The sequence below is a fragment of the Triticum dicoccoides genome, chromosome 2B (genome assembly GCF_002162155.2).
Source record: "Triticum dicoccoides isolate Atlit2015 ecotype Zavitan chromosome 2B, WEW_v2.0, whole genome shotgun sequence".
In the NCBI taxonomy this organism is placed as follows: Eukaryota; Viridiplantae; Streptophyta; class Magnoliopsida; order Poales; family Poaceae; genus Triticum; species Triticum dicoccoides.
In genome coordinates this window covers 786,310,958-786,323,726 of record NC_041383.1, presented here as the reverse complement: position 1 = coordinate 786,323,726, position 12,769 = coordinate 786,310,958, and the positions used below count along the sequence as shown (strand labels likewise).

Here is a 12,769-nt window from a genome sequence, read left to right as displayed (position 1 = left end):
GTGTTCGTAGGGATGATTGTGCGTGCATATGGGCATCTATATATATGCACCATGTTTGTCAAAAAAGAAGAGCAAAGCCTATTTTTTAAATGCAAATAATTTTGAATTGCAATTACAATGCACTCCCTCTGTTTTTGAATTAGTTGTCATTCTAACTTTGTACTATGATAAACCCGGTCCAAGTCATTTTTCTATTACCAACATCTGCAAAACGAAGATACTCACCCTCCATCATAATACATATCTTCATAATGTATTAATCTAATCTCGTAGATATTTACAAATTTTTTATAAAACTTGGTTTCTTAGAGAATATTGACTTAACACAAAGCTAGAGCGACAATTATTTTGAAACAGCGGAAGTATATTATTCTTCTATATAATTAATTTTAAATGCATACTATTATAGACTGGAAATTTAGCCTGTTAGGTTTTTACATTTGTTTATTCGATCGTACAGATGTATTTTTTTGGTTAATATCAATTGTTTACTCATTAGTAGAATTATATTGCAAAATCAGTTAGGTTATTCTACCTTAATCTCATTTGAAGGCTACATCATAATACAACATATCTTGTTTATTTTGTTTAATATATGTTAGTTGTACGAAATTCCATTAAAAATGAGAAAACAACCATGTGTCTTACAAAGACTTTGTTCAATGGTTACATTATGATACATTTTTATTTGTATAACAAAACTAAAGACCACTTATTAGAAATTGACAAAGATTAGTTGGATATCCTCTATAGCAGAAGTGCATCATATAAAGTCTATAGCCTGAACTGTAAAGGATTAATTTAGGCAAAAATTATTTACTGTACTACATGAAGGAAAGAGCGGTCTATTTCGGCCCAGTCAAAATGTGCTGGTTGTAATTTCAGATCCTTCTGTACATCATCGCATCTGCCCTAGAACGGCATAGACAGTACCAGTTTGCCATTGGATGGATTAGAACTAAAATCCTACATGGAAAATAGAAAAACCTCACTCGGCGAAGGATTGATCGGTTTTTCGGTTGCACCTTGACAGTCACCTCTCATATGCATCTTCAGTCACAAACCATTATGATACACCGAGGACTCGCAAAGGGGCAAATGAAATTATAGATCACCCGGACACCATCGTTGATTCGCTGTGACGACACTTCTCGATCGCCTCAGCTCTTGCGTGCATGCGTGCACTGAACATGCGCCCTGATCTGGCTATAAACTTCCACTGATTAACAAAGCTAAACTTACCAAGAGTCACGTGGGTATGTGTGAGGTGCAAACAATAACAAACAACTCTTCACGTGTGAGAGAATCTTCTAATCTTATAGGCTGTTTAACTTTTGAAAACCAATTAGCTGTAATAGCTCAGTTGGCTAGAGCGTGTGGCTGTTAACCACAAGGTCGGAGGTTCAAGCCCTCCTTCTAGCGATTTTTTTCATATATTTTTAACTTCTTGCGTCTATACGTTTTAGTTTTTTATCTATATATGCACATATGTATACTTTTTTTTTGTCAAACAGACGGATTTTCTAGCACGTCGTGACGGCATTCATCAGTGTCATGGGGATTGCGCCCTCTGTAAGCCGACTTGCAGTTGAATAATCAAATGCGACTACCATTGTTTGTAGCATGGAAGGATAATCAGAGCCGGTTGTCTGATCGAATCGATGATCTAGAGTTCACGATAGAGCCCACTGCATGTTATTGTTGCAGTTATGCGACTTACAGCTGTTTGATGAAATGCTTAAGCTAGGTGCGGTGATAGCAGACGTGCTTACTGCAGAGGATACTTACATTTACTCGCTTGATGAGATAACAAGGTTCTACTGTACCCAGTGTGTATCACTTTAGTGATAGTGCATGCGCCATATTCAGACTCTATCAACTGCTCATTTCCATATGCTTTTACATCAATAGTTCAAGTCATTTAGTGATATAGTATAATAAGATAGTGTATGTTTTGGGAGTGAGGCGTTTTGGCTCTCGGCCTCCATGGAAGGATGTTATGTTTCAGAAAAAATCAAAATTTGAACTTTTCAGTTTCAGAAAAAACTTCTCATGAACTTTTATAATAAATCCCACTACCATTCTCACACACGAACAGAATCATGAATATAACATCCCTCGATCAAGGCGGACTTCCGTTTCCACGAGCTGCTGTCCATTGACCCGCTTGAGCGTTTTGAATGGCAGCACGCCCCTGCAGTTGGGCATTCGAGGGGCATGCTTATGGGTTTAAGCCGCACCTTGTATGAAATTATCGCTTGGGACGTTGGGGAGTATTTAACCAAAAACTACCACATTTTATGAAAACGTGTCAAAAAACTATCACTTTACGATTTGCGCGAAAAACTATCACTTTTTTTCTAATCCGTGGCAAAAAACTACCAAGTTGCGAAATCGCTCGCTTCGCCCGCACTAAACACGAATCTGACAGGTTGGGCCCACGAACCAGATGCCACCATGGCCAACCGTCACCGCCGCGCGTTAACTGCCGTTAACGGCGCGCTAGCCTCGTCCGCGCCGGAGTCATTTCGCGCTGGAGTTCACGCCGAGCACATCCAGTTTCGCCGTCCTCACCTGCTCCTGCCTCCTCGTCCGCATCAGCTCCCTCCTCTCGTCCCTCTTCCCCCTCGGCCCGTCCGGGTCGGCCGCCCCGGTGTCGAACAGGGCGCCGCCGCTGCGGGGGGATCTCTTGCTGCCGCTGCCGGTGCTCTGGCGCCGGTCGGCCTCCCTCAGGATGCGGCCGCCATAGGAGGTGCCGAGAGGCCGAAGTCGAGGCGGCCCCAGCCGTCCTCGTCGAAGACATCCCAGCCAAAGCGCTCGGCCATCTCCTGGAGGGGCCCGTCGCCGTCGACGTCGTCGTAGACTTAGTCGAACTTGGAGTCGCCGCGAAGGAAGCGGTGCGCGTGCTCCCACTCGACGTGATCGACGTAGACGGGGTCATCGAGCACCTCGCGTGCCAGGCGCACCTAGACCAGGATGTCCCCGTAGTCGAGCTCCGCGACCACCCAGCGCAGGTAGGATGGCGACAGCGTGCCCAACATCTGGCCCTTGTGCTTGCCGAAGTCGATCACCTGGTCCCTCGCGGGCTGCGAGGACGCACCCGGCGCACCAGCCCCGAGCGGGTGGATGAGGGGGATCCTGGCGGGTCTGGGCAGCGTGGCGGTGGAGCGGTGACGGGGAAGGGGGGAGGGAGGCGCTGCTAGGATTTGGGGTCTCGATGGCGGCGTCGGGGAGGAAAGGCAGGCCCTTGCGGCGGCGAGCGGGAGCATGGCGTGCTGGCGGCGGTCAGAGAGCGGGGAAGGTTCCGACCGCAAACGCCCCGTTAACGTCCGTTAACCCACGGCGGGCGACCGTTGGCCACGGTGGCACCTAGTTCGTGGGCCCAACTGGTCAGATTCGTGCTTAGCGCGGGTGAAGCGAGCGATTTTGCTACTTGGTGGTTTTTTGCCACGGATTAGAAAAAAGTGGTAGTTTTTCACACAAAATCGTAAAGTGGTAATTTTTCGACACATTTCCATGAAATGTGGTAGTTTTTGGTTAAATACTCGACGTTGGGATGTTTTTCATTGCCGCGCATTTTTGCATTCATGCATCGCTCCGTGAACTAGTTGTCATACAGGTTTACGGTCCGGCCGATCACTCTCGATCGGCGGAGTTCTTGGGAGAACTCCAAGCCAAAGTCACCACGGTGACTGCCGATGCGCTCCCGGTCCTCGTGGGAGGGGATTTCAACCTGATCCAGTCGGGAGCGGATAAAAATAACAACAATATAAACTGGCCTCGGGTGACCATGTTTAATACTGCTATTGCATCCATGGCCCTTAGGGAAGCGGCCAGGTCGGGTGCGAGGTTTACTTGGACTAACAAGCAACTCGACCCGGTTCGCTCGGTGTTGGATCGGGTGTTCATGTCTCCGGAGTGGGAAATGGGTTACCCTCTCTGCTCTCTCATCGCGGAAACTCGAATCGGTTCGGATCATGTTCCTCTTCTCTACTCCTCAGGGGAGGATAGACTGCGCCGTAGCCCACAGTTTTTCTTCGAGATGGCCTGGTTTGAAACGTCAGGTTTTGAGGAGATCTTTAAGGAGAAATTGTGGGCTTGCGTTAACCAGGTGGGGCCCTAGTGGGGCCCGATGGAGTTCTGGAACGCGGTCGGGGGTCGACTCGGGGCGAACCTCAAGGGGTGGGGCGCCAACCTAGGGAGGAATGACAAAGTGCTCAGGGCTTTGATCCTCGATGAGATTGTGAGGATTGACGCGGAGGCTGATGCGCGGGTCTTTTCAGAGCAGGAATGGGCCCACTGATATGCCCTCGAGGGGCAGGTCGAGGCACTGCTGCGAGTGGAGGAAGAATATTGGCGTCGTCGTGGTGGTCTGAAGTGGACACTTAAAGGCGATGCCAACACCAAGTACTTCCACGCATACGCAAACGGTTGGTGCAGAAAATGTGCTATCCTCAGGTTGCAATCAGAACAAGGGCTGTTGTTGCAACAAGAGGACATTTCTCGTCACATCTATGATTTTTACATCAACTTGATGGGATCTTGCGAGGCCCAGGGGGCTGGTCTTCACGCGGATGTGTGGGAACCCTCTCAACGTGTCCTGAGTGTGAGAATGCCGAGATGGACTCGCTTTCCTCCCTGAAGAGATTGACACCGCCCTAATGGGTATGAAATCGGACACGGCTCCGGGCCCGGACGGGTGGCCGGTGGCTATGTTCAAGCGCTTCTGGCCACTACTTAGAGGCCCAATCTTCGAGATTTGCAACGGTTTTATGCGAGGGACGGTAGATATAGCTCGACTTAATTTTGGTGTTTTGTCGCTTATTCCGAAGGTCCAAGGGGCCGAAAACATTAGACAATTCCGCCCTATTGCGCTCATCAACGTTTCATTAAGATTTGTGCTAAAGCGTGTGCCACTCGCCTAGGGTTGATTGCCCATCGCTCGATTCATCATAACCAGTCCGCGTTCATTCGCGGCCGCAACATTCTGGAGGGCCCGCTTGCCCTACAGGAGATTGTGCATGAACTCAAACGCACGAGGGAACCGGCCATTTTGCTAAAGCTTGACTTCGAGAAGGCTTACGACCGGGTTAATTGGGATTTCCTGTGTCAGGTGCTAATTAGCCGGGGTTTCTCAGCTATTTGGGTGCACCGTGTTATGCAGTTGGTCTCGAGAGGCCAAACTACGGTCTCGGTGAACGGAGAAGTAGGGCACTTCTTCTGGAACAAACGTGGACTCAGGTAGGGTGACCCGATGTCCCCACTTCTATTCAATTTTCTTGTCGATGCGCTGTCCGCCATGCTTCGGAAGGCGGCCGCGGCTAGTCATATCAAGGGATTGGTAGGCCATCTAATTCCAGGGGGAGTAACCCATTTGCAGTACGCGGATGACACGTTACTGCTGTTTCGCCCGGACCAACACAACATTGCTACGATCAAGGCGATTCTGCTCAGCTTTGAGCTCATGTCGGGCCTCAAAATCAACTTCCGTAAGTGTGAGGTGCTATCTAGGGGGTAGAGCTGGAGGAGGGTAGACACATAGCTAATTTGCTCAACTGCAAAGTGGGAAAATTCCCGTTCACATACCTCGGCCTGCCGGTGGACACCAAACGCCCCACGATAGAGGATTGGGAGCCTTTGTGTGCCAAGGTGAGGGGGAGGGTTTGCCCGTGGAGGGGCAAATTTCTTTCGAAAGCGGCAAGGCTCGTCCTCACGAACTCGAGCCTCTCCTCCTTGCCCATGTTTGCTATGGGTCTGTTTTTGCTTGCGGAAGGGGTTCATGCGAAGTTGGATACGCCCCGCGCCAAGTTCTTTTGGGAAGGAACGAGCCCGAACCGTAAATATCATATGGTTAGGTGGGCCTGGGTGTGTCGACCCAAGTGAAAGGATCGAGAAGAGGTGTCTAGGGGGGTGAATAGACTCTAAGTAAGAAAAGTTGCAGTTTTTAATCTCTTTAAGTTTAAGTGGAGTTTTCGCACAGGTTTTAACATTCACAATACATATCAAGCAAGCATGCAAAGAGTATATGAGCAGCGGAAAGTAAAGCATGCAACTTGCAAAAAAGTAAAGAGATAGGATTGGAGTGTGCAAGCGCAATTGGAGACATGGATGTTTTTGCCGTGGTTCCGATAGGTGGTGCTATCGTACATCCACGTTGATGGAGACTTCAACCCACGAAGGGTAACGGCTGAGCGAGTCCACCGAGGGCTCTATCCACGAAGGGTTCACGAAGAAGCAACCTTGTCTATCCCACCATGACCGTCGCCCACGAAGGACTTGCCTCACTAGGGTAGATCTTTATGAAGTAGGCGATCTCCTTGCCCTTACAAACTCCTTGGTACAACTCCACAATCTTGACGGAGGCTCCCAAGTGACACCTAGCCAATCTAGGAGACACCATTCTCCAAGAAGTAACAAATGGTATGTTGATGATGAACTCCTTGCTCTTGTGCTTCAAATGATAGTCTCCCCAACAGTCAACTCAATCTCACAGGATTTGGATTTAGTGGAAAAAAGATTTGAGTGGAAAGCAACTTGGGGAAGGCTAGATATCAAGATTTATGTGGTAGGAATGGTATATCTTGATCTCACCACAAGTGTAGGTGGTTCTCTCTCAGAAAATGTATGTTGGAAGTGTAGGCATGTTCTGATGGCTCTCTCTACGATTGAAGAGTGGGTGGAGTGGTATATGTAGCCTCCACACAAAATATAACCGTTACACACAACTTACCAAAGTCGGCGGGACCGAATCGTGAAACTCGGTCAGACCTATTTAGTTCATAATGTGACCGTTAGGTATTTCAGTGGGACCGACATGTCAATTCGGAGGGACCGATTTCATTAGGGTTAGGGCATAACGTAATCTCGGTGAGACCGATTACACAAACTCGGTGGGACCGATTTTGGTAATAAGCTAACCAGAGAGTTGGTCAGGCAAACTTGGTGGGACCGATTCACTCATCTCGGTTGGACCGAAACGTTACGAAAGGGACACAGAGAGTTTGCATTGCAATCTCGGTGGGACCAATTGCATACTTCGGTGGGACCGAAATTATTGCAATAGGCAACAGGGAGTTTGCAATCCCATCTCGGTGAGACCGAGATCCCTATCGGTGAGACCGATTTGATTAGGGTTTCTGGCAGTGGCTATGTCAAGAGAACTCGGTGGCGCCGGATAGAAAGATTTGGTAGGGTCGAGTTTGACTTTTGGTTTGGGACATATGTGGATGTGAGAAAGTAGTTGAGGGTTTTTGGAGCATATCACTATGCACTTCAAGCAAGAAACTCATTAAGGAACACCTCATCCCCTCTTGATAGTATTGGCTTTTCCTATGGACTCAATGTGATCTTGGATCACTAAAATGAAAAATGTAGAGTCTTTTGCTTTGAGCTTGAGCCAATCCTTTTGTCCTTAGCATTTTGAAGGGGTTCCACATCCTCTAGTCCATGCCACTCCATTGTTGAACTTTATCTGAAACATACTAGGTAAAAGTATTAGTCCTTCAAGAGATATGTTGACATTAATTATCAAAATCACCCAGGGAGCACTTGTGCTTTCAATCTCCCCCTTTTTTGGTAATTGATGACTACATACATCAAAGCTTTAGATAAAGATATAGAGAATAACCAGTAAAGCTTTGGAAAGACATGTAACATGCATAGGCTCCCCCTACATGTATGCAATCATGTAAATATGGAATATAGGAGCATGTGAATGCATAAGCATGACAGAGTAAGCAATGTGTTACATGTATCTTGGCTATATGCATCAGAGCAAATGATGTGAATATGGAAAAAGTACCTTCATGCTCATGAGTCCTTCTTGCAAACAGTATGTACATCAGCAAGAAATCCTCATACGCATGACTGTGATGCATATACTTACATTGTGGTCTTGAGTTGGCTTAGGAAGGAATGAACCTGCGTAAACAAGGTTAGATAACACAGATACACCTACTAGCCAGAGAAAACAAAAGAAACCACAAGAGTACCAAGACTGGGATGACATGTAGAGAGTGAGTACTGAGTACCCCATTGTATATAGACATGTCCCCAAAGGTAAAGATGTGCAAAGAATTCAAGGATTTCCTTCCCTTAGATGTCTTTCTCCCCCCTGAATCTAACATGGGATACTGGAAAAAGATAGGGAGCAGAAAATCAGAGCTCAAAGAAAAGAAACAGAGCAAATGCAAACAATCAAATATGAACATGTATTTCCCCTCTTAAAGACATGTGACTTCTCTCCTCTTGAACACCAAGAATCTGGGGTCCTTGATGATTACTCTCTCTCTCCCCTTGAGTATTCTCTCCCCCTATAGATATGATTAAGCTTTGATGTGATCTCTCTCCCCCCTTTGATATCAGTTTCCAAGAAGGGTTCTTCTGGATTTTGTTACAAATGGGTTTGGTCCTTGAGGCACAAAACAAAGCAGCAAGGCAAATGTGATGCCGGTAGAGGACAAGAATCATTGAGTGGAGCTGGATCAAAAAGAATGTAGGAACAAGTGGCAAGCCGTCTTTCCTATAGTGAAATCGGTAGCACCAAGTTGTGTGCTTCGGTTGCACCGAAAGGATTCGGTTGGACCGAAAATGACAGGCCGGTGTGACCGAGTTCATCACAGAGAAAACACTTGTCACCTCAGCTCACTAGACAAGTAAGATCTCACAAGGATTTGCAAGGAATTCACTGAAGAATTTGCAAAGAATTGGATGCAGGGAATGCAGAACAAAAAGAAACCAGAAACGAAATCTAGATGAAGTTTTTTTTGAAAGGGGAAACACATATGCATGAGACAAATGCAAGAGCACAAAAAGATAACACAAGAGAACTTCATCTAGAATTGGTCGGCGACAAAGTCACCTATGTTAGAGTATATTGACTTAGGAGTCAAATGAGATCACTTGATCATAGGTCATACTCATCGTTTAAGCTCAAAATGGGGTTACCATTTTTCGTTTAAGCATTTTGATGTATTCACATCTTGTTGAGTTGCTTTGACTCATGACTTAGAGTAAAGCTTCTCTAAGATGGAATAACATACCTTGGGTGGTGGTGTTGATCGTGATCATGTAGTTGAACTTGTGTGGATTGCTCAAAGGTTGATGTAGCTCATTAAGACTTGGGAGCTCCACTTGGAATTTGAGTTCATCTACCTACATGTGTTAGTCTTGCAAGGAAGAGCACTTGTGTATCCAAAATGACAGTCATAAAACTCAATATAGAATTTGTCAAAGGATAAGTTTTGTAGGGTTTCGTGCTTCCTTGTCTTGAACCACCATTGTGTAGAGACTTGGTGATGTAGAGATTTGCTCAAGATGTGAGTGGGTTGCAATCTCATAGATTTAGATTCATCCAAGTACCTACAAGGGTTAGATATCATGCAAGGGTGAAAATATATCCAAGACATATAAGTAGCAACATGAAAGAAATATCAAGGATTAGTCAAAGGCTCATGCCTTGCATGTATCCAAAAGGAGTTCCTACTCCAAGTTTGAAGCATCAATGATGTTCAATTCACCTCTCAAACGGCAAAAGACTTTCTCATCAAGCGGTTTGGTGAATATATCCGCTAATTACTTATCGGTGCGAACATGCTTAAGATTAATGTCCCCTTTGGCAACGTGATCTCGAATGAAATGATGACGAACTTCAATATGCTTAGTTAGAGAATGTTGCACGGGATTGTGAACAATCTTGGTAGCACTTTCATTGTCACAAAGCAATGGAACATGTTTCACATATATCCCATAATCCTTAAGAGTTTGCGTCATCCAAAGTAATTGAGCACAACATGAACCAGCGGCAATGTATTCCGCTTCGGCGGTGGATAAGGATACCGAGTTTTGTTTCTTGGAGGACCAAGACACAAGAGATCTACCAAGAAATTGACAAGTACCCGAAGTGGACTTTCTATCAACCTTGCCTCCGGCATAGTCCGAATCGGAGTAACCAACAAGATCGAAAAAGGACCTCTTAGGATACCAAATGCCAAAATTTGGTGTGTGTATTAAGTATCTCACTATCCTTTTCACAGCCTTAAGATGACATTCTTTAGGGACCGCTTGATATTGTGCACATATGCACACACTTAGCATAATATCGGGACGAGAGGCACATAGATATAACAATGAACCAATCATGGAGCGGTAAACCTTTTGATTAACCGGTTCACCATCTTTGGTCAAATCAAGATGTCACTAGTAGGCATGGATGTAGTCATACCTTTGCATTCTTGCATATTGAACTTCTTGAATAAGTCCTTGGTGTACTTTGTTTGAGAAACAAAGGTACCTTCCTTAGTTTGCTTGATTTGCAAACCGAGAAAGAATTTGAGTTCACTCATCATACACATCTCAACCTTCTCTGACATTAGCTTTCCAAACTTCTCACTAAAGTGAGGGTTAGTCGAACCAAATATAATATCATCAACATAGATTTGGCACACAAATAGTTCTCCATTAACCCTCTTAGTAAAAAGAGTAGAATCATTTTTTCCAATTTCAAAGCCTTTTTCAATAAGGAACTTGGTCAAGCATTTATAGCACACTCTAGGAGCTTGTTTAAGACCATAAAGAGCTTTGTGAAGTTTGTAAACATGATTAGGTTTCTTAGGATTGACAAAGCCGGGAGGTTGCTTAACATAAACTTCCTCCTCTATTTCACCATTTAGAAAAGCACTTTTAATGTTCATTTGGTACAAGGTGATATCATGGTGATTAGCATAGGCAAGTAAGATGCGAATGGACTCAAGTCTAGCAACAGGGGCATATGTCTCACCATAGTCCATACATTCGACTTGAGTGTAGCCTTGGGCGACGAGACATGCTTTTTTGCGAACTACTTGTCCATCTTCATATTGCTTGTTGCGAAACACCCATTTGGTACCAATGATGTTGTGGTTGTTGTCGGGCTTCTCAACCAATGTCCAAACTTGATCTCTCTCAAAGTTGTCTAGCTCTTCATGCATGGCGTTTATCCAATCCGGATCTTCCAAAGCTTCTTCAACCTTCATGGGTTCAATGCTAGAGATGAATGAATAATGTTCACAAAAGTTAGCCAAATGAGTTTTAGAGCGAGTGATTCTCTCGGTTTGGATATCATTGTAGATTTGCTCGACGGGATGGTCTCTGTCGACTCTTGCTCAAACTCGTGAAAGCTTTTGCTTGGATTTTGGTGGAACATCTTCTTCATCTTGTTCCTCTCCTTGGCCTTCTTCATTGTTGACGTTGTCGTTCTCTTGTCGTGGTGGAGAAGGAGGTTGTTGATGTTCATCTTGGTGTACTTCCTCGTTTTCTTTGTCTTGGTGTGTCCCACTTGTTGATGCTTCCGTATCAACTCTTGGTTCACCTTGTCATGAGGTGGAAGCTTCCACTTGGACTGACGAGGTACTCTCCTTCACCTCCGTTGGACGAATCTTGCCAATAGACAAGTCTTGGATTGCTTTCGATGGGTCTTTGTCTCCTACATCAATTGGCAATTGCTCTACTTGCGAGCCGTTAGATTCATCAAACTCCACATCTACCGTCTCTTCAACCTTTCGGGTGAAATTATTGTAGACACGGTAAGTGTGAGAGTTTGAGCCATAACCAAGTAGGAAACCCTCATGAGATTTAGGAGCAAATTTAGAACGACGATGCTTATCAAGAATGTAGCACTTTGAGCCGAATACTCGAAAGTATCCAACTTGGGGTTTGTTACCGGTGAGGAGGTCGTATGCCGTCTTGCCGAGTAGCTTGTGAAGATACAAGTGATTACATGACAAGCTGTCTCAACCGCTTCCGCCCAAAAGTGCTTCAGTGTCTTGTACTCATCAAGCATCGTTCTTACCATTTTGATGAGCGTTCGGTTCTTCGTCTCAACAACTCCATTTTGTTGAGGTGTGTACGTATCCGAGAACTCATGTGAAATCCCTTCTTCATCAAGAAAGGTGTCCACATTTGCGTTCTTGAACTCCGTTCCGTTGTCATTGCGAACCTTCTTGATTTTCACTTCAAATTGATTTTGGGCCTTCCTACCAAAGTTTTTGAAGATCTTTTGGACCTGCGATTTATCATCGAGAAAGAACACCCACGTAAATCTTGAAAAATCATCAACTATAACTAGACCAAAAGAATTTCCACCGAGACTTCTGTAAGCGTTGGGACCAAAAAGATCCATGTGAAGTAGCTCGAGAGGCCTCCTTGTGGTCATGATGTTCTTCACGGGATGCCTTCCTCCAACCTGTTTACCTGCTTGACAAGCGCTGCAAAGTCTATCCTTATCAAAAATGACATTGTTAACACCGAGGATATGATTACCTTTAATAAGCTTGTCAAGGTTTCGCATGCCCACATGACCTAATCGTATATGCCACAACCAACCTTTAGAGGACTTAGCAATTAAGCAAGTTCTAGGTTGAGCCTTTTTAGTGAAATCAACAATGTAAAGATCACCTCTACGTATACCGGTAAAGACCATTTTATGATTATCTCTTTGAAACACTTGGCAATCTACTTCAGTAAATAGGACATTGAAACCGAACTCAGCAAGTCTAGATACTGAAAGTAAATTCTACCCAAGAGATTCAACGAGCATGACATTTTGTATGGAGCTATCATGTGAGATGGCCACCTTATCGAGGCCAACCATCTTACCCTTTGAGTTATCACCAAAAGTGACATACTTTCGAGGGCCCTTGTTTTCAGCAAGCTCACAAAACATATCTTTATCTCCGGTCATGTGATCGGTACATCCACTATCAAGAACCCATTCCTTTCCTCCTGCCATGTA

General features: G+C 45.0%; 1 non-coding gene and 1 pseudogene across 1 annotated transcript; one reads left to right on the top strand and one right to left on the bottom strand.

Moving 5' to 3' along the window:
• The first annotated feature begins 1,348 nt into the window (after positions 1 to 1,348).
• Positions 1,349 to 1,422, top strand: TRNAN-GUU. Its single transcript has one exon. It is a non-coding gene; the product is annotated as a tRNA-Asn (tRNA).
• A 1,101-nt stretch (positions 1,423 to 2,523) lies between these two features.
• Positions 2,524 to 3,269, bottom strand: LOC119361430 (annotated as a pseudogene).
• Between the last annotated feature and the right edge of the window lie 9,500 nt (positions 3,270 to 12,769).